The 19,703-nt window shown below is 49.4% G+C and overlaps 2 long non-coding RNA genes across 2 annotated transcripts; one reads left to right on the top strand and one right to left on the bottom strand.

The window, feature by feature from the left end:
• Positions 1-1,934: 1,934 nt before the first annotated feature.
• Positions 1,935-11,829, bottom strand: LOC122448850. Its single transcript, XR_006271786.1, has 3 exons — positions 11,786-11,829; positions 3,738-3,880; positions 1,935-2,069 (listed from the first exon to the last, which is right to left on the bottom strand). It is a non-coding gene; the product is annotated as an uncharacterized LOC122448850 (long non-coding RNA).
• A 5,186-nt stretch (positions 11,830-17,015) lies between these two features.
• Positions 17,016-19,004, top strand: LOC122448851. Its single transcript, XR_006271787.1, has 3 exons — positions 17,016-17,269; positions 17,565-17,808; positions 18,678-19,004. It is a non-coding gene; the product is annotated as an uncharacterized LOC122448851 (long non-coding RNA).
• Positions 19,005-19,703: the final 699 nt, after the last annotated feature.

The following is a 19,703-nucleotide window of genomic DNA, read 5'->3' as shown; positions in this document are numbered from 1 at the left end:
GGGGCTGTAGGGGGGCCAGGCTGGGAAGGGAGAACAAAGGCTTTTGTTTGCCCAGCCACAGAGGAGGATGAGAAATGGCAGCTCCTGCCTGATCCTGTGGAAGCCCCCACAGCTGCCGGCTCAGGCCTGGAGCCAAAGGAGACAAGTCAGAACAGCCAAGTGGGAGACCCGGAGCCCAGGGTTGGGAAATCATGTTGGGGGAACTGTCCACCCATCCCCCATCCATTCATCCATCCACCACCTATGTATCTATCTATCTGTCTGTCTATCCATTACCTACCAATGCATCCGTCTGTTATCCATCTCTCACCCATCCATCCATCCATCTGTCATCTATCCATCTATCTGCCCATCCTTTCCACAAGCACATATTGAGCATTATGGAGGCCCAGGCCCTGGGTTGGGTACTGGGAAAACAGCTGTGAATAAAGTCCCTACCCATAAGGGGCTGATATTCTAGGAAGGGAGATGAATCATAAACAATATATTTAATAAAATGACTGAGGGTAAAAAAAAAAAAAAACTAGGCCAAAAAATAAATCAAAATAGGAAGAGTGAGTGCAGGGCTATTGTCAATGGAGTGGAAAAGGAAGGCATAAAAGAAATGATGGACCAGATCTGGCAGGGGATCCGCAAGTGCAAAGGCCCTGAGGCAGGATTGAGATCAGCATACTGAAGGAACAGCCTAGAGGCCAGTCTGCGTGTATGCTAAGTCACTTCAGTCGTGTCCAACTCTTTGCAACCCCATGGACTATAGCCCACCAGGCTCCTCTGTCCATGGGCTTCTCCAGGCAAGAATACTAGAGTGGGTTGCCATGCCCTCCTCCAGGGGATCTTCCTAACCCAGGGATCAAAGCTGGGTCTCCTGCAATGTAGGCAGATTCTTTATCAGCTGAACCACTAGAGAAGCCCTAGAGGCCAGTCTAACCATCACTGAAAGAAGGAAGGTAGAGGTAAATAAGGGGGTAAAACTGCAAGGGTCCTGCGGACAGAGAGACCCAGCTCCCGCTCTGGCTCTGTATAGTCAGGGAATGGTTCCTTTTTCTCCCCAGACCTTGGAATTTCCATCTATGTAAAGAGAGTCTAGATGGGGTTGTCCTTTTCCATCTAGGGCTCTGTCATTCAAAAAAAAAAAAAAAAAAAGATGGCCTTGCTCTTGCCTGAGAGCCAGAAGAGCTGGGTTCCAGACTGCAAGAGTGAAGAAAGCAGACCCTGGGGTCAGGGTTTTTAATCTCTCTGTGCCTCAGTGTTCGGGGCCATAAAATGGGAATAATAATAATACCTTCAACCCCTTGGGGCTCTTACCAGGAGCCATAGGCATGGTGCAGGGAAAGCATCTCTTTGGTTACCTTCCTCGTCCCTGTTACATTATGGTTCAGTGAGCCAGTGATGGTGGATCTTGCTGACCCTCCCATTCAGAGGCAGAGAGAGTAAAGCCCTGGGATGTCCCTCGGGGTGCTGCCGGCCTGGGCTGGCTTAGCGAGGCCTGGGGACAGGATCTCCAGAGCTCGGGTCTCATCCTGCAGGGATTGCTGGAGTGGCGTGGGGATAAGGCCCTGCGAGCAGCTCCGAGGCCTCCCCCTCCCCGAGACAGGCAGCTCGGCATCGGCAGAGAACTCGTCTTGGGATAGGCAGCGGGGCCTCCTGCGGGCTCCCCCACGTCCACCACTGGGCCCCCTCTCAACCTCCCTTCCCAAACGCACTGCTCGGGTTCTCATGCCTCGTCGGATCCATCGCTGCCTTAGAACCTTCACACCTGCGGGGCTGGCCGCCTGCTCTGCTCCTTCCCAAGCCAGCTGCTCCCCCTCCTGCAGGACTCAAAGGTGGCCTTAGCGAGGCCTTCTCTGACCATCAGGGCAACACAACCCCACAGCCCCATTCATTCCTCCTCTCTTCGCTGGCTTCCTGCAGAGTCCTCCCAAGCGCCCTCTGAAGTTCCTTGCCCAGGTCTTTGCTTCTTCGCTGCCTGCCGCCTCCGCTCTGACGTCAGCGCCCCGGGACAGAGGCTGCCGGTCTTACCCTCTGCATCTCCAGCCATGAGCACAGAGCAGGTGTTCAGTCCATTTTTGCTGAATGAATAATGGGAACATAATGATTCCTTTATTTTTTGAAAAATGTTTTCCCGCTTGAAAATTAACTTTAATTTCATAATGGACATTATTATACTCTTTAATTTTTTTCTTTACTGTTACTGTTTATGGTTAAAATTCCCTTTGACCTTCAATCCAGACACTCCCTGAGGTGGTCATGTAACAGGTTTGGCTGTGTCCTCCCAGACTCATTCTTGTACACGTACACACATAGAAATGCATAACACTGCCGTTGATATTGTGTGTGTGCAAGCATGCGTGCATGTGTGTGTGTGTGTTTATGTAAATGGTGGACTAGATTGGGCTCCCAAGTTGCAAACAGCGTAAATAACTCTGAGTAATCGGATGTTTAAATTTTATGTGTCGACTTAGCTAGGTTATTGTGCCAGTTGTCCGGTCAAACATTAGTGAAGGTATTCTGTAGGTGTGGTTAGCATCTACACTCAGTTGATTTTAAGTAAAGGCAAGTATCCTCCATAATGTGGGTGGGCCAACCAGTTAAAGGCCTTGAGAGTGAAAACTGAGGTTTCCTGGAGAAGAAGGAATTCTGTCTCTGGATTATAATATAGAAATCCTCCCTGAGTTTGTGGCCTGCCAGCCTGCCTACAAATTTCAGACTTGCCATCCTCCATAACTGCATTCCTAAAGCTAGATGATAGACAGACAGACAGACAGATCGATAATAAATAGATCATCTCCTATTGATTTTCTTTTCCTGCAAAACCCTCCTGTTACAGTAATTTAAAGAGACACAGGGGACTTCCCTGGTGGTCCAGTGGCTAAGACTCCATGCTTCCAGTACAGGGGGCCTAGGTTCAATCCCTGGTCAGAGAAGTAGATCCCACACACCTCAAATAAGAGTTAGCAGGCTGCAACTAAGAGTTCAGATGCCGCAACTAAAGGTCATGCATGCCACAACTAAGACTAGGCGCAGCCATGTAAATAAATAAATAAATATCTTTTAAAAAAACTAAACAGAGACACAGTCTCTTACAAGTACTTTAGGGAAAAAAAAAGAACAATCAATCAAACAGACACAAAAGACAGAGTCAAGCAGACATTTCACGAAGGAGAAGCAAAACAACCAATAAACACACAGAGGGACTTGACATCATTGATTGTCAGGAAATGCAATTTAAAACCACAGCGGGATACCACTTAGGATGGCTAAAATGAAAAATACAGAAAATACCAAGAGTTGATGAGGAGGTGGAACATCCAGAAGAAACTCATACATGCCTGGTAGGAACACAAAATGATGCAGACACTTTGGAAAGCTGGTGATTTCTAATCAAATGAGACATACCCTCACCACATGACCTAGCAATAGGTCTATTACTCAACAGCAATGTAGACAGATGTTCGCCAAAAGATGTACACAAGAATGTTCAGAGCAGCCTTATTCATCAACAGTCTCTACCTAGAAAATACCCACATGCCCATCTGTAGGAGAGGGAATGAATGAACTGAGCCACATCCAGATGATGGCCTTTTGCCCAGCAATAAGGATGAATGACCTGCAACCACATGCAACAACATAGATGGATCTCAAAGACATCAACATTAGGAGACAGAACCAGATACGAAAACACATCATTTAATTCTATTCAAGCAAAGGACTAGATCAGACACACCACCCCCGGTTACCTGCGGGGAAGTCATCGCTGGCAGAGGGCAGCGGGGAGCTTCTGGGAAACGGGAACGCTGCGTCTTGATGTGGCCTTGATGCGCTCACTTAGGAAGATTCCTCACATTGTCACTTATGACCTGTGCATTTTTCTGCATGTATTCTGCACTTGAGGAAAAAGTTCACATTAGGGAAGGGACATATGTATACCTATGGCTGATTCATGTTGATGTTTGGCAGAAACCAACACAATTCTGTCAAGCAGTTATCCTTCAATTAAAAAATAAATTTTTTTTAAAAGCTCAAATTAAAATTTGGGGTTGGGAGAGTCTAAGAGAGTTGAAGAACCAGATTTCAAAGTTAGCAGGGATAGTGCCCCAACCATAGGACTAGATCCGGTAAGACCTCTCTGCTGCCTCTGGACTACCCCTCATTCCAAGTTTGGGTAGGTGTGTCTGATTGGATGAGCCCAGGTCATGTGACCACCCCAAAGCTGCAAAGGAGACTGGGAAGTGTGGACATCTAGCAGATTCACCATCAATGGTGGGAGTGGGTAGGGTCTGCCTCAAAGGATGGGGAGTCCTTAGATCACTTCAAGGTACTTAACCCTTCCCCCACCAACAGCTATTTAGGTTGTTTCCAGTAACCATTTTGGCACATATTCCTTGTGCCTGATGTTTCTTTAAAGGAGACGCCAAACAATGGAATTCCTGAGTTCTAAAAAACATGAACTTACAGTATTACTGTATACTGTAAAGTTATCTTTCTGAGAGACTGTTCCAATTCATACTTGGACCAGAAGAATATGCATGGCCATTTCCCACGATCTCCTGAATACTTTACATTATCAGTCTTTTATTTTTGACACACGGAGGACTCAAAAACCTTGTCTAATTTTTGTTAGTTTGTATTTGCCTGATTACCAGCAAGGCTGGACATCTTGCGTGTCTATTTGCCATATGTATTTCTGTTTCTCTAAGTTGCCTGTTTCCATCTACTTACGCTGTTATTCTAGGGGGTCAGCTTTTGGGGTTTTTCTCTTATTGCTCTGCAGCGATTCTTTAGCTACTATGGAAATAAATCATTTGTCTACGTTTATGTTGCAAATATTTTTACCCAGGTTGTCATTGGTCTTTAGACTTGGAAGTGAACACATGCTGTTCCCCCAGGCTCACAACTTTTCTGAGGCTGGGAAATCAACATTGAGGCAAAGGGGGTGGGGATAAAGAGGAAAGGGGATCTTTCTGACCTCACTCGGTTTTGTTCCCACTAGCTCTGAGGACATTTTGTAATATCTCTACCAGTCATCCTTTCATTTCCTTGTTCTTGTCACCAATAGGAAATAGTATTAGAGCCACAGTCATAGGACTACTTAACTTCTATTTTACTTTTTTTTTTCCCCCAAACCAGAAGTTTACAAAACTTGGTGTGGAGAAGAGTAAATCCTGTGTCCTTTAGTATTCTCAGAGTCCCTAGTGGGGAGTCAGCCAGGCTGACCACCTCTTAAGACTGTCATTCATTTGTTGACTACATGAATAAAGGAATTAGTTTAATGCCAAGAATTTGCAAATTTCCTTCAGAAGGTGCCACTAGCTGACAAAGGGGCAAATGTTGTATAGGGCATATGTGAGCAAATGGTCTGGAGGTGGAACTGAGCAATGGTTTAAGGTATCCTTGAAAATCTTTTGTTGTTCATGAAAAGGCAAGAGCACATGGTTTGGTGAATACAGATACATTTTAAATGCACAGAGTCAGCAGTTGGCAGACTACAGCCCTTGGGCCAAATCCGGCCCTCCGCCTGTTTTTGTAAATAAAGTTTTATTGGCACACAGCCACATCCATTAGTTTCATATTGTGTGTGGCTGCTTTCCAGCTACCACAGCAGAGGTGAGTAGTTGCAACAGAGACCATATGGTCCACAAAGCCCAAAACATTCATTATCCACTAGCTTTATAGAAAAAGATTACCAACCCCTGAACTAAGCAATTAAAAAGACATAACAAGTTATAATTTCACAGTATTTTTAGATATATAAAACAGAAAAAGTGAAAAAAAAATGATTTTAAAAAAGTGTTTAGCCAATCGTGTATGGCTAGATCTTTCTAAGTTAAATGCACAGAAGGCGTAATCCACTGCATAACACGGTGAAGAGTAAGACTCTGAGTCCAGATTACTCTTTAAAAAATTCTAGCAACTGAGTAATTTTTTTCAAATTACTTTAAGCCTCTCAACCTCAACTTTCTCACCTGTAAAATGGTATTGATGATAGTAGCGACATCATAGAGTTGTGTATTTAGTGGGATTCTTAGAACAATGCCTTAGAATCTAGTGAATGCTATATAATTATGTGCTATTATTACCATAATTGCTGCACACAGACAGATTGATGTCCTGACTGTGCTACTTCCCAGCTCTCTGGCCTTGAGCACATGGATGTCCCTCCCCAAACCTCAGTCTCCCCATCCATAAATGGGATCATAGTTTCCATCACGTGGAGTTTCTGTAAGAACTATGCTTAACATAGCATCTGGCATACTGTAGGCATTCCACACTTGGTGGGTGTTATTGCCACTGTTCCCATTATTCTGACTTCCTTTCTGAACCCAGAGCCTCTACACTGTCTGGAGCTCAGCCCTCCTCCTGCTGTGCAAGGCAGGTCATGGCTCTGGACCCGCTGTGTACCAGCCCTGACTGTTTCCACCCAGCAGTTGTTTATTTAACTGTCCTCTTAAGTAACTCTCCAGCCATCAAAGGGCTGTTTACAAACCCCTCAATTAGCTTTCCTGGAACAGCAAATAAACAGAAACCTAATTAGGTATGTTTCTCCTGGCTCAAGGCACAGTGATCTGAAGGCTTGGGCATAGTAGCCATCAGTTAAATAAACATCTGTGAGATGTGTGGATGAATGGATGTAGAGATGGATGCATGTATAGAAGAATAGATGGGTGATGGATAGACAGATACTGTTTAAGATGATGGAGAGACAGATGCATGTGGAAGGACAGACAGACAGAAGGTAAAAGGGATAGAAAAATGGACAGAAGAACAGGTGGATGGAAGTCTGGATGGATGGATGGAGGCTGAATGGAAGGGACAGACAATAATGGAAGGATGGCTGGATGGATAGATGCTTGGAAGGTAGATGAGTGGGTAGATGAGTAGGTGGATGGATGGACGGATGGATGGATGAAAGGGTGAGTGGATGGATAAGTGAATGGAAGATGGGTGGGTGGATGGACAGATGAATGAATGAATGGGTGGACATTGGTAGGATGCTAGAGTAAGACAGCAACACGAACTGAAGTTCCAGGCTCTTTCTGACATCTGGGCCCTGCCCTGCTCCTCGCTGAGATGCCATGTCCCCACTCAGCAGGAGGGACTCTGGCCTTACGGTGTCAGAACAATTCTGGGTTTAACTCGAGCATCTGCTATATCCTAGCTCTGTGACATTGAGCAAATCTTATTACGCTCTGGGCCTGAGTCTCCTCCTCCATAAAACAGATGCTAGTAACTGCCCCCACTGCATGCAGCTGCTGGGAGGTAAATGGGTTAAGTGTCCAGGCCGTAGTCCTTGCTCTGTACATGTAAATGCCTTTTCCACCACTGTTGTGGATTGCCCAGACCGTGTTCCAAGGATTCACCCTCATGGAGGGAGCAAAGACCACCTGTACCCTGAAGAGCAGGGCCTGTGCCCACTGTGGGTGAAGGGCAACTGAGACCGAGCCCAGAACTTGGACCTCCTCCCTCCCGGCTCCCTCAGGGGTCTCCGCTGGGTTTTCCAGGTCTGGGAGATGAGAATGACGGTGTGAGAGCCAGACTCCTGAGATTCAAGTCGCTCTTCTCGCACTTTCCAGCTGGTAACTTCGGGCAGATTACTAACCACTCTGTGCCTTGGGAAAATGAAAGTCCCTACCCCAGAAGATTATTGTGAAGGTTGAATGAATTAATACAATGAAGTGTTTCCTACAGTGCCTGGCACAGCGCAAGCATGACTAGTTACTCTTATTACTGTATAAGAGTCATTATTATTATTACTACTATCATTACCACCTCTCCCACGACCCCTTCGCTTTCCTGGCCAGAGGAATCTCTGGCGTTCCCCACCAGAAGATGGCCTTTGGGCTGGGCTCAGAGGAACAGAAGGCTCCCCATAGAAGGTCACTGCCAGCCAGGGCACTGCTGGGGCAAAGGCGTGGAGGGGAACGCTCCCCGGGAGCGAAGCCGGAGCGTCTTTGGCTAGAGGGAGGTGTGACTCCCAGTGGCAGAGGCTGGGCGGGGTGCCGTGAGTCAGGGTTGGGCCCAGCCAGGCCCTGGCAGCGCGGTTTCCCATCAAGGGCCCGGGCGGGGTGGCTGCGGCTCCCTCTGGCCAGGGGTGAGGGTCTGAGTCAGCCCTCGTCAGGTAAGAGGAGGAGGCCGCGGAACTTTCCCATCTGTGCCCTGCAAGCCTGTGGGAGCTGGGCAGGGCGCCTCCCACGGAGGGCGGGCGGGCAGGGGCTCTACACCAGGTACAGTTGGTGCTGCTCACCTCCACGGCTGACCCCGGGGCCCCAAGTCCAGGGCGAGGCCCAGGAACTTCTCCTCTCCTGACACGTGCGGCTGGGACCCAGGACCCCAGCCAGGGGCTTTTCCTAGGGGAGGAAGAGAGCTTTGGTGTCCAGTGAGGTCTGGGAAGCCAGGGAAAATCTCCCTTGACAGGAATAGTCATTTGAATCGAGACCTGAAGGAGGGGAGGAAGTGGGCGCTATATCTGGGGAAGAGTGTCCTCAAGAAAGAGAACAGCAGGTGCAAAAGCCCAGTGGTGGAGGCCAGGGTTTTAGAGGAGCAGGGGAGAGATGGCCAGATCACGCAGGCCCTGGCGGGCCGCGAGGAGGGCTTCAGACTTTAGATGGGAGGAGAACCCCAGGACGGCTCACAGCAGCAGAGGGATGGGCTGACTCAGGTTTTGATGAGACCTCTGGCTGCACGTGGAGAATGGATGGGGGTGAGGAGTAGAGCACAGAGCTGGGTGGCCCGCAGTGGTCCAGGTGAGTGAGGACAGGAGCTCGACAGGTGGGGACCCTGAAGGTGGGCGGAAGAGGCGGGTTTCGGGGAATCCCTTTGGGCATCAATCAACACATCCTTCCTGAAGACTTACGCCTGAGCCCTCTGTGGGAACTGTGGATACAGGGATGACAAAGACTGCACCCTTGCTTCCAGTTCAGGAAACGAGAGGTACATAAATCAGTATGATGTGACCGGTGCTCAAAGCCAGGGGTGAACCAAGGGCATCCACGCTGCACCAGGCCCTGTCTGCTGGCTTTCTATGTAGGCTTAACTCAACCTGGTGAGATAAGAAGAACTGTGAACCCCCATTTGACAGATGAGGAAACTGAGGCCCTCTTGGGGAGGTGAAGGAAGCAGTGTGTCCAAAGTTAGAAGACTCCTCCCCACTAACAGGATTTGCACCAAGGTCTGCACAGCTGCAGGACTGGGCCCACCTGACCGCTCTGACCTCTGGACGGGCCCGCGTAGTCAGGGAGGGCTTCCTGCAGAGCTGAGGCTGCAGCTTGGCTCCCAGGGATGGGCAGCATTCCATCAGTGCACAGAGGGGGCATTCCACACCTGGGCACGGCAGGGGCCAAGGCCTGGGGGTGAGGTCAGCTCCCTCAGCCAATGTCTCCTAAACCTCGCTGAAAAGTCATCTTTAAAGTCATTCACACTTTTTATGAATGATTTTTTTTTTCCTTTGCTTGGTTGGTTTTTTAAAAATCATTTACTGAGGTAAAATTCACGTAACATCAATTAGCCACTTTAAAATGAACAATTCATGGGCTAGTCACAATGGTATTCGCAGGGTTATGCAACCACCATCTCTCACTAGCTGCAAAACATTTTCATCACCCCAGAAGGAAGCCCGGTACCATGAAGCAGCCCTCTCAAGCCCTGCACCCCAGTCCTGAGAAACTACCATTCTGCTTTCTGTCTCTCCGGACTTACCTATTCTATGTATTTCATAGGGAATCGTGCCAGAGGTGACCTTCAGGATCTGAATTCTTTCACTTGGCATGATGTTATGGAGGTTCATCCTCTTTGTAGCATGTATCAGTAAAATTTTCAAGGAAAATTTGTACAGTTACTGTTCTACAGACAAAACATAACCTCAAAAGCAATGATCACAAAGAAATATTGTTAAACTCTAGCTGGATTCTGTGGCCGGCTGCGGGCTCCGGGCTGAGGTCTGCTCTGCCTCCTAAAAGGAGATGAGCAAGCTTCGGAGACCTGGGAAAGGCCTGCCAGCACCCACGTGCGGCTGTCTCTGCGGGTTAATCAGAAGAATCAAAGAGAACTCCGAAGGGCGCAAGGCCCTGGAGGCTTCTGAGACTCCCAGGGCAGACATAGGGAGCGTGTGGCCCGTGAGGCTGTCTCCGCAGGTGGATCCCAGGGGAAGGCCAGCGACAGGAACCTGCTGGGCAGCTACTGCCCCAGCCCAGGCCCAATCCAGAGAACTCCATGCTAACTCGCGTCTCCCCTTCCTCAAACCCTTTCACATCCCTTCAGCAGGGCAAGTGACACCTGGGCTAGTTAACTGGACTCTGTTCTATTCCCTTGATGTGTTTGCCCGTGTCTATGCCAATACCGGGCTTCCCAGGAGGGGCTAGGGGTGAAGAACCCGCCTGCCAATGCAGGAAGTTTAAGAGATGTGCGCTTGATCCCAGAAGATCCCCTGGAGGAGGGCACGGCAACCCACTCCAGTGTTCTGGCCTGGAGAATCCCGTGGATAGAGGGGCCTGGCAGGCTACGGTCCATGGGGTCGCAAAGAGTCAGACACGACTGAACTGACTTAGCAGGCAGGCCTGCCACTACCATAGAGTTTTACTTTTTAAACCTCTGCCATAGATCCTAAAGTCTGGATGGACAAGCCCTCCCTCTTAGTTCTTCCATCTCAGAGCTGTCTTGGCTGTTTTTGCACATTTCTTCTTTCACATGACTTTGGAACCTACCCTTTTCATGGACAGGCCTAGAGATATTAAGTGACAGACCCCAAGTCAAAGGGCTTCAAGCCTCGTGGCTCATTTCCAAGATTCCCAGGAATCCAGAGCAGTGTTAGGGGTGGGTGTGCTGGGAGGAAAGGCTGGTCTCTGTATCCCCGTGTGGGTGGGTCACCAAGAAGACACGTCTGCTTGTTAAAGGCTTTGAAAGTGTTAGTCGCTCAGTTGTGTCCGACTCTGCGACTCCATGGACTGCAGCCCACCAGGCTCCTCTGTCCATGGGGTTTTCCAGGCAAGAATACTAGAGTGGTTGCCATTCCCTTCTCCAGGGGATCTTCCTGACCCAGGGATCGAACCCGGATGTTCTGCCTTGCAGGCAGATTCTTTACCGTCTGAGCCACCAGGGAAGTGAAAGGCTTTAAATGCCCTTAGAAGTGGCAGTGTTTGCCACATTCACACTTCCCCCATACACTATTTACTCTTTCTCTTTAAGCCGACTCATGTTTTCAACTTTTATTTAAACTTCATTGTAAAGGAAACATTTGATCTCTGCTTTATATGAGAAACCAGCATCAAGTGCAAGGCATTTCTGTTGGTGCCTCGCCCAGCTCCCCTCCTGCTTACTTCCCATGAACATAAACTGGATTCCAGCTGCCAGCACCTACCCCCTTTAACCATGGGCTCTGCCCACCTGCAGGAGACCTGAAATTCTGGGAATTAACACTCCAGGGAGCTGCCCCCAACCAAGGAGCGGCAGGAGCAGGTGGATCCATGCCTCAGCTCCCTGGCAGCGCCCACCCCCCCCCACCCCCACTGGATAATCCAAGGTTATCAGCTTCTGTACCATTTCTCGGAGTTCTGCAACAGGTGGAGCCCCAGGCGCCCCGACAATATTCTCTGCACTGGAGGCCTCCCCCGACCCCTACCTCCTAGGCTCACTTTCCCATAACCCTACCAGAGTTTTCTGGGATCATCTCCCAAATAAACTACTTGGCTTTGAATTATTTTCTTGGGGATCTGCTTCTAGAGGGACCCAACCTAAGGCACTTGCTATAAATTGAAGCTATTCAGCATATTATACAAAGTGGTAAAGAACCCACCTGCCAATGCAGGTAGACATAAAGAGACGCAGGTTCGATCCCTGGGTTGGGAAGATCCCGTTGGAGGAGGGCATGGCAACCCAGTCCAGTATTCTTGCCTGGAGAGTCCCAAGGACAGAGGAGCCTGGCGGGCTACAGTCCATAGGGTTGCAAAGAGCCGGACACAACTGAAGCATCTGAGCTTGCATGCACACACTGTTTCTTAAAATGAAGGAAGTATTAGGAAATGAGAAAGACACACAGGCCTCAAGTGGAGCCTTGCCCTCCTTGTGACAGAACCAGGACAGAGGGAGCTGCAATGACTCTCGCAGGGAGCTGGTGTGATTCGGAGCCTACAGAGCTAGCTCCAGCCCCTCCCGCAGTCCACAGTGGGTGAGGCCCTGAGGACCGCCTCCCAACAGGATGGCTCCAAGAAGGTGGAATGCCCCAGCTGGCAGGACACGAGCCTGGTGGACCCAGTAGGTAGTGCTCGGCACTGGGCCGGCCGCAGGGGCCTGATGGGGACCAGGAGGAAGAGGAAGACATGTGGTCCACCCTGAAGGTCCACCCTGAAGGAGCGTGGAGAGCCGTCAGCCTGTCACGTGGGCTAAAGGACTCGGTTTTGCTTGAGTGAGCCTCAAAGGAGACATCATTCATTCATTCATTCATTCAACAAAAGCTTATTGAGCATCTACTATACCTCAGGCACTGGAAAGACAGGGAAGGACAGATCAGAATCCCCCACAGTACCGATGCTCTAATGGAGGACACAGGAAAGAAACCAGTGAGCATGCAAATAAACTCTGAAATGAGAGCCCTTGGTGCAACAAAGAAAATAAACAGAATTATAGGATCAAATTACAGCTTGTGAGAGTTGGACTATAAAGAAAGCTGAGCGTCGAAGAACTGATTCTTTTGAACTGTCGTGTTGGAGAAGACTCTTGAGAGTCCTTCGGACCACAAGGAGATCCAACCAGTCCGTCCTAAAGGAAATCCTGACTATTCATTGGAAGGGCTGCTGCTGAAGCTGAAACTCCAATACTTTGACCACCTGATTCGAAGAACTGACTCATTGGAAAAGACCCTGATGCGGGGAAAGATTGAAGGCAGGAGGAGAAGGGGATGACAGAGGATGAGATGGCTGGATGGCATCACCGACTCGATGGACAAGAGTTTGAGCAAGCTCTGGGAGTTGGTGATGGACAGGGAAGCCTGGCGTGCTGCAGTCCATGGGGTCACAAAAAGTCAGACACGACTGAGCAACTGAACTGAACTGATAGGACAAAATGTAGAAGTGAGATAGTATGGCCTGGGAGGGCCTCTGGGGAGGGAGTAGTTTAAGTTCAGAATTGAATGTGGAGAAGGAGCCAGTCATGCAAAGAGGTAGAAAGGGGTGGGGGGGTGGTCTCAGATAGAGGGAACAGCAAGTGCAAAGTCCCAGGGGTGGGAATGAGCTTGGTGTGTTGGAGGAGCAGAAGCAGGCTGCTGTGATGGAGTGGAGAAGCAGGAGGAAGGGTGGTAGGAGCCAGGGTGAAATGGTCCCTAGAGCCGAGTCAGACCAAGAGATGCCTGGTGAGTGAGTGTGGGATCATGAGTACCAGGGAAGACATCCACGGGTGCTGGATGGGGAGCAAGGAGGGGAGCTGAAGGCACTGGGTTTGGGACGTTTTTTCTCTTGATGTCTTTGTCAGTGGAAGGGAAGGCCAAGGAGAAAGACCTTGGTTTGCAGAGCACCAGCTCAGACTGCAGCAGGGAGGGGCTTCAGGCCACATCTGGGTGCATCTGAGTGGAACAGGCTAATTTCAATCATTAAAATCAGCAAACCCATCTTTGGCAACTCATAATAACATCTACTCCATGAGATGCTGTTCATTGAGAACCTAAGCATCAGACTCTATGCAACCTGCTCAGAGGCTGCCAGATATATCCCCTTCCCAGAAAGAAGCTCACAGAAGCAGAAAATTGCAGTATAATGTAGTGAGTGTTCCAGGGAATGTTAAACAGAGGATGGGTCATTCAAGTCGGCTTTTGAAGGATGAAGAGGAACTCGCTGGAGAGAAACCATCAACAGAAGGGCAGAAACTTTTGTCCACCTGTATGTCCCAGAACCTAAGACAGAGCTTGGAGCATAGTAGGTGCTCAATCCGTATTTGTTGATGAAATGAATCAGAGCTGCCCACACTTCGATTATTCAAGTACCTGGCTTCATGATTTTTGTGCAGTATGTTTTCCACTATTTCTACCAGTGAACCAGTGAAGTTGCTCAGCCGTGTCTGACTCTTTGCAATCCCGTGGACTGTAGCCTACTAGGCTCCTCCATCCATGGAATTTTCCAGGCAAGAGTACTGGAGTGGGTTGCCATTTCCTTCTCCAGGGGATCTTCCTGACCCAGAGATCAAACCCAGGTCTCCCTCATTGAAGGCAGATACCTTATCGCCTGAGCTACCAGGGAAGCCTTTTGCTTAATATTTTTCTTCAAGTTGAATTACCTTTCTATCTAAATGAATTTATCTTAAGAGAAGACATTTGATATGATCACTAAATTTGAAAAGAACAAAGAATATTTGCCATAAATCAAAGATAACCAGAAAAACCACCACAATGAAAACAAAACAATGTTATTAAAGTCTGCCTGTTAAGAGAACAAAAAAGGCAGGCCACAGACTGGGAGGAAGTATTTGCAAATCACACATCTACAAAGGACTGACTCGTATCCAGAATATATAAAGAACTCTCCAAACCCATTAATAAGAAAACAATCTGATTTTTTAAATGGACAAAAATTTGAACAGACACTACACCAAAAAAAGAAAAAAAGGAAGAAAAGAAAAACAGAGATGGTAAATAAGCACATAAAAAGATGCTTAACATCATTAGTCATTAGGGAAAGGCAAATTAACAACACAATGACATTCCAGAGTACACCTATTAGAATGGCTAAAATTAAAAACAAAAAGCTGACAATATCAGGTGCTGGTAAGGATGGGAAGCAACTAAAACTTTGATGCAGTGCGGGTGGGAGTACAAAATGCACAGACACTTTGGAAAACAGTTCAGCAGTTTCTGATTAAGTCACACGTATAGTTACCATGTGATCCAACAATTCTACTCCCAGAAATTTCCCCAAGATAAATAAAATTTTATGGTCACATAAAAACCTGTTTGCAAAAGTTTGTAAGTGGCTTTACTTATAATCACTGAATCTGGCAACAGCCCATCTATCCCTCAACTAGTGAGTGGGTATGTCACCCCACTCCAGTACTCTTGCCTGGAAAATCCCATGGACAGAGGAGCCTGGTAGGCTGCATGCAGTCCATGGGGTCGCTAAGAGCCAGACACAACTGAGCGACTTCACTTTCACTTTTCACTTTCATGTGCTGGAGAAGGAAATGGCAACCCACTCCAGTGTTCTTGCCTGGAGAATCCCAGGGACGGGGGAGCCTGGTGGGCTGCAGTCCATGGGGTCGCACAGAGTCGGACACGACTGACGTGACTTAGCAGCAGCAGCAGCAGCAGTGAGTGGGTAAACAGTCAGTGGTATGTCCATGTCATGGAATACTATCCAGCAATAGCAAGGAACAAAGTACTGATAACACACAATGAAATGAACGCATCTCAAATGCAAGGTGCTGAGCGTAAGAAAAACCAGCCTCAAAAATCAATGAGCTATAGGATTCCACTTATATGACATTCTGGAAAGGGCAAATTTATAGAAAGAGAAAAAGATCAATGTTCAAAAACAAGTGACACTGACCTATGGTGATGGAAGTCAGGAGAGCAGTGCCCACAGGAAGGGAAGTGACGGAGGCGAGGGGCGGGCTCTGGGGGTGGGGCGGCTCTGGGTCTGTCTGTCTGGGTGCTAATCACTCGGCCGTGAACATTCAAGCGGAGCGCTTCTTTGCGTATGTCATGGTCAGTCACTTTAGTCGTGTCCGACCCTTTGAGACCCCATGGGATTTTCCAGGCAAGAGTACTGGAGTGGGTTGCCAGTTCCTTCTCCTGCATATGTCATAGCTTAGTACAAAGTTTTGAAAAGTTTAGCTAGAGAAAACTATATGCCAGAAGTCTGACGTCTGAGACGTGCTCATTTTCACCAAGGGAGATAAGCAAGTGTTGGGTGTTAGCGAGAGGTTAGCATCTGCCCTTCACGATGTGAAGGAAGAACTGTAGAAAGATCTGCTAAGGGAATGACTCTCACCATGTGACCCAATGTGGACTGATGCTCTGCACCCTATAAAGTGAAGTTGGGTGGCCCCGATGGTGCCCAACATCAATGAAGAGAGCACGTGAGTATCTCAGCCAGCATGCTGGAAGCGGGTGATGGCTCAGCTCTGAAAGCAGAAGAGCCCACATTCGGCCAGAGCCGATAAGCAGTAGCTGGATTCGATTTCACGTTCTTCTCTGCTTTTCTTGGCACCCAACACAAGCCCAGCACGTGGTTAGTCTTCACTCGCTGGTCACCCCTCTGAGCATTCTCATCGGTCATTCCCTCTGCTTGGAGACGCTCCCTTCTCCCACTTGACCACCTGACATACTCCTAACCTCGCCTTGGGGATGACTCGCTTTGCCCTGCTACTTGAATATCCCCTGGCATTGCTGCTTCAGGGCCACTACACAAGCTACTTCCTTGGCCTGGAAGCACTTCCCTCTCCCTTCCCCTGGGTCAATCATCCCCTTTTGTGCACAAGTGACAGAAAACCAAACTGTTTCCAGCCGAAAACCGGAAATGTAGTGGCTCCTGAAACTAAAACATCCAAGTGTGTCTAATTTCAGGGACGGCTGGATCCGGGGGTTCCAACCCTGTCTAGCTCTGTGTTGATCGCTCTCAGGCAGGTTTTTCTCTTATGAAGTCCCCTGATGCTCCAGGCTTTCACTTGCTCACTCTCCATCCAATGGAAAAACTGCAAATCTTTTCGCAAATAATTCCCAGCAACCAAAGTCCCAGGACCAAGTTTCATTGGGCAGGTTTAGTTACACGCCCATCCCCAGACCAATCACATGGATCCAGACTTGGTCACACGTCCACCCTTGGAGACAGGGTCCTAGGACACCCCACCCAAATCTCATGGAATGAGATGAGGGAAGAGGGGGTTCTCCAGCAGGAAATTGGGGTGCTATCACCCCAATAGAGGAGAAACCAGAAGATGGATACTGATCCCACCTTCTCTTGGAAAACTCTAGCTTTTCCCAACATGCTGTGTGACCTCAGGCCAACCGCTTTCCCTCTCTGGGCCTCATGTTCCTCCTCTGAAAAATAGGCAGGAGGCCGTTTGAATTCCAACATTCCAGAATTCTGGGACAGCTTCCAGGACTGGCGGCTGCTCCCGAAATCCCAGGAACGTTCCGGTACTTCTGGGGACGGAAGTGGAGCACCAGCCAGAGCCGTCCCTGGCCCCCTGGCCTGGGAACATGCTTAGAGGATGACAATTGGGCTCCCTTCAGCCGAAATTCCACTCCCGTGGGGGCCTTGCCAAGGAAAACAAGCCCAAGAACTGGGCATTGAAGGTGAGCATATTTGACAAGTTTTAAGACGACAAATTATTTACACAGGTGTGGGAACCATCCCCTCGCACCCTGCTTTCTTTTCTTTCTCTTCCTCCCCTTTCCAAATTCTTTCCCCCAAGGGTGCTGACAGACATGCCAAGGGAGGGGGTGGCTGGCTTGGGGATCGGCCTGGAGTGAGTCCATGAGCCCAGGGCAGCAGGGGAGGGGTGGGGCAGGAGGGAAGGGGGTGTCTGCTCCGGGGAGGGCTCTTTCCCCTCATCAACTGTCTCGCTCTCAACTCGCATTACCTGGGAAGCTACGAGACCGAAGGTCCTGGATTCCAAAGCGACCTGAGTCCTTCAAGAGAATGGAGCTCAGTCCATCCTCAGTTGACAAGGAGTAGCTGACCCTGGAGAGAGCCAGGCAAGAGGTGGAGAAAGCAAAAATCATTTCTTAAACACCTACTGTGTCCCTGACACTGAGTTGAGCCTTAAGAGTACACTGTGAATCAACCAGATGAAAATATCTGCCCTGGCGGAGCTGACAAGGAAACAAACAAGGTGAATGATGAGTTACCTTCATAAGCACTTTAAGAAAATAAAATAGAGTGAGAGGTTGGGGCCGGGCTGGGGGGCGGAGGGACTCTAGGTTTAGGAAGTGACATTTGAGCTGAGAAAGCGGAGAAGGCGCCTGCTAGGCAGAGATCTGAAGGAAGGACATTTTGGGCAGATGGCTCTGCGCATGCAAAGGCCCTGAGGTTGAAAGTGACTTGGGTGTCCAAAGAGCACAGAGGAGGCCCGTGTGGCCAGAGCCAGGGGACGGACTGGAGCTGGACCAGAGGTCTGGCCTGTGCTTTCTGCTCAGGAAAACAAACACACCAAGCGGGGTGGTTATCCCCCCTTTACCAAGGGGGAAACTGAGGCTCAGAGAAGGGCAGTGACCTGCCCAGGGCCACACAGCAGAGTCAGGCCCCAGCCCCTTCCACCTGGCCCCAAGCCCGTGCCCCTTGCTCCTGAGAGGCGAGAGGGCAGGAACAAGGAGTGCCCAAGACCTGCCAAGCCTCCCATCTGCGGCTCGGCCCCGGGGAAGGGGTGTCTGGAGGATAAGCCTTCTTGCTTCCTGTGGGAAGGAAGTGGAGACTGATTTAGCTGCTGAGTCATGGGGGTACCACAGGCTCCCAGGCCTCAATGGGCCCTGCCTCAGTTTACCCACCTGTAAAAAAATGGGTATAATAACATGTCTGCCTCCAGTACCAACTTCAGAGGGGTGCTAGGAGGGTTAATTACTGCCTGGCAATTCCAGAAGCTGTGATGAAAGGTGGTGGGAAGGGGGCACTATTAACCCGGGCAAATAATTACTCCCAGCCCGAGGGAGGAGGAAGAGGGGTCGCACCTGGTCTGATCCGGCCTCCATCCGGTTTCCTTTCCAGATGTGTAGGAGCCCTGCAGGCGTGAGCATCTGGCTCTGATGGCTGTCCCGGCCCCAAGACGCCCGGTACCAGGAGGAGGTGGGGCTGTGAATGGGCACGCACCACACAGACCAGTCTTGAGCCTGCGTCTCTGCCCCTCCCTGATGGGGAGACCAGGGCAGCACCTGTCCCATCAGGGCCTCGGTTTCTTCATCTGCACAATGGGGGCAAGAAGCTGGCCTGCCCCTCGGGGCCTGCACTTGGTTCTCACAGGGACACAGACAGGTCCCATCTCCCCGGCTGCATGTCAGGCCCCAACCTCCCACACCAACAGCCATCCTGACTGCCACAGCCTGATGGGAAATGGTTAAAAAAAAATGATTTTTAAAACACTCTTCAGGGGACTTCCCTAGCAGTCCAGTGGTTAAGACTCTGTGCTTCCAATGTAGGGGGCACAGGTTTGATCCCTGGTCGAGGAACCAAGATCCCACATGCTGCTTGGTATGGCCAAAAAGTAAAAAAAATAAATAAATAAAACACTCTTCGGAATGCTGATTAGGCCTCATGTTGCCCACAACTCTCGGGCTCCAGAAGCAAGCTCCAACTGCCCTCTGCCCCTGGAATCCCAGCCTCTTGCTTGGGGAGGGGAAACAGGGACAGATACTGGAGCAAGCCCTCTCTTCCTCCTTTTAGTTATTTATTTTTTATATTATTTCTTAAATTTTGCATTATTTCTCAAATTAAATTATTTTCTTAAATTAAATACTGACATAGCGTTAGATGTTTCATGTGTACAACACCTCATTTCTACTCCTATATATCTGACAGTGCGTGTGAGTGCTAAGTCGCTTCAGTCGTGTCCGACTCTCTGCGGCCCCATGAACGATAGCCCACCAGGCTCCTCTGTCCATGCGATTCCCCAGGCCAGAACACTGGAGTGGGTTGCCATGCCCTCCTCCGGGGGGTCTTCCCAACCCAGGGATGGAACCCGGGTCTGTCATGTCTCCTGCCTGGGCAGGCAGCTTCTCTGCCACTGGCGCCGTCTGG

This window comes from Cervus canadensis, chromosome 10, assembly GCF_019320065.1.
Source record: "Cervus canadensis isolate Bull #8, Minnesota chromosome 10, ASM1932006v1, whole genome shotgun sequence".
Classification (NCBI taxonomy): Eukaryota; Metazoa; Chordata; class Mammalia; order Artiodactyla; family Cervidae; genus Cervus; species Cervus canadensis.
This window is presented reverse-complemented; position numbering and strand designations above follow the sequence as displayed.